The 2,476-nt window shown below is 47.4% G+C and overlaps 1 pseudogene; it reads right to left on the reverse strand.

Annotated features, from left to right (window-relative positions):
• Positions 1-1,758: 1,758 nt before the first annotated feature.
• Positions 1,759-2,250, reverse strand: LOC140508870 (large ribosomal subunit protein uL11-like; annotated as a pseudogene).
• Positions 2,251-2,476: the final 226 nt, after the last annotated feature.

A 2,476-nucleotide genomic window follows, 5' to 3' on the forward strand; every position in this document is an offset into this window, starting at 1 on the left:
CCTCCCACTTTACTGCGTGCATTGTCTCTAAGGTATTTTGGCACCCTCCTATTCCCCACACTGGTCTCTGGCTTTCTTTAAGCTTCCAGTGCCCGGGTACTGAGCGACCGCTAAGGCAGGTCCTATCCGCTCCAGTATCAAGGAGGCCAGTCATGGGAATTCCATTAAGCCAGATTGTACACTCAGGTCTATTCTGTCCTATTTCCTTTAGTAACTGGATTTGAACTGAGTGCTTTAAAGGAAGGGCAATAGCTATGGGAAGCTGATCCTGGCCCCTCCCTGTACTTATTTCTTTCTGCCCAGGGGAAAGGCAGGCTCTAGCTAAGCTCTTCCAGTCATTAGGAGTCAGAACGAACTGACCGCTGAGAGTTTCAAGCATGGCTATGACAAAGGGTGAATTAGGGCCGTGCTTGGTACAAGCCTCTTTAAGAGTCGCCACTCTCTTCCACTCTATAGGTATGTGGCTCCTCCGAACCCCACCGGGGACACTGGGGTCCACTATTTCTAACACAGGAAATGTCCCTACATCTTCTCCATTCTCTATAGCCTTTCTTATTCCTTTTTCCAAACTGGACTGTGGCCCTGAACTGTCTGACCAATGGAGCAGGTTATAAGGAGGCGCAGAGGGAAGGCACGGCGTATTCTCCCCTGCCTCGCCTTTTCCATCCGCTAGATGGAGCTCCGGGTCTATTTTTTCTTTACGCTCCTTAACTTTCCGCTTAACTTTCTGCTTGCCTGGGTCCTCCCCTCCCCTCTCTCCGCTTCCACCTCTTATTCCAATCCCGCCCTGGCCTCTCCGGCCCTTCCTTACAAAATTCTCGGAGGTCGTTTAACTCTATTGTGACCCCCGCCTCCCTGCCTTCCCTGTGAAGTTTCTCAGCCCAGACCTCCTGTTCCTCTGGCTTTGTTACTGGCAATTGATTCCTCATCCCTGCCCTTTTCCCAGGGGTTTGGGAAGCTTCTCTCCCCTTTCTCTCCTTCCGAATCTAGGATTCGGGACTCGCTTCTTTCACAGCCCCTTCCGGGTGTACCCCAAAAGCACCCAGGATTATCTACGCTCCCAATCCCTGTTGGGGCACCAACTGCCAAGCCTAGAGGCCTGTATTGGGCTACCTGAGTCTTTCCTACCTCACCTCCCGAGGTCTTCGGCTGGCCACGCCGGATGCACGTATGAGAGAAAGGACGTTCCAGAGTCGAACAGGGGTTGAGCTTTATTCCAGGGAATCGGTTACAAGTGCAGGGGGCGGTCTTCCTTAGGAGGAAGAGGGGGAGATTTCCTAAGGAGGCTAAGCTTAAGGGACCGGAAGTAGAAGTACAAGCGGGGAGAGAGGGGGAGGGGAGAGAGGAAAGAAAAGAAGTGGAGCCCTACTTTTCTCTTTGACTCCACACGTGCTAAGAGGACTTCCAAAGTTTTTAAGGCAAAAGGGCAGGCCCTTTCCTATCAGTCTGCAAAGATGACAACCTTTGCTCACCCTGGGGCAATTTTGACTAGTCCAACCAGTCTCCTCTCAATTTATAGTCTCACTGCTAAGATGCTTCAACAACTTCCCTGCTGTTCTAATACTACCTTCCCTCCTCCAAATGAACTGTAAAGTAGCTGCAAGTTATTATAGAGCAAGAGGGCTAAAGAAATTGAGTTAACAGTAATTTCCTGGAATGCGTGGTAGCTTCTGACACAAAAGTTTTCCGGACTGAAAAATGAAGAGCGTCTGTCTTTTGTCAAATGTTAATTTATTGCAATAGTCTCCTTTGTAGCTTTTAACTTGCTAGGCATTCCACAGCATCACTACTGATGTCATCAACAACATCACGAGGATGTCTGTCATCAATGTTTGCAGTCCACAGACTGGGCTGTTCCAAGTTTCTCTTTAATGGTTCCAGAGAGGTCTCTTGCCAAGGATCAATGCCTCATCTGTCCAGCAGTGTTGATAATTTCAATGAGACTGATATTTCCACTGTGTTTAATATTTTTCTGTTTCTTTTTGTCCTGAGGAGGTTCCTTTAGGGCTTTGATGATCAAAGCTGAGGCAGGAGGCACAACCTCAATCTGAGTTTGTCTGTTCTGAATGGCAAGTTTCACTGTGGTCCTTAGCCCTTTTCAGTTACCAGTTGCCTTAGAGATGTTATCACCAACTTTTTTGAGAGACAACCTAAGGGACCAATTTTGGGGACTAGAGCTGATGTGGCACCAACTTCAGCACCAGTGCACCTTAAAAACATTACTGTAATTTCATTAGGGTTAAACTTGCATGGTATGGCGGTGACAAAGGTGGAGACTCAGTCTGGATGCTGGAGAGGGACTGATAGTATTGGTTGAATCTGGATTCAGGATGACAGAAGGAAGTTGCACCATCACCACCACAAGGTAGGAGTCAAAAATGGTAATATTTTGTAATATTGCTATCAAAGAGAAAAATAGAGCTGTCTCTTCCAAGATATTTATAGCAAGATTCTTTATAATTGTAAAAATTGAAAC

This window comes from Notamacropus eugenii, chromosome 5, assembly GCF_028372415.1.
Source record: "Notamacropus eugenii isolate mMacEug1 chromosome 5, mMacEug1.pri_v2, whole genome shotgun sequence".
Classification (NCBI taxonomy): domain Eukaryota; kingdom Metazoa; phylum Chordata; class Mammalia; order Diprotodontia; family Macropodidae; genus Notamacropus; species Notamacropus eugenii.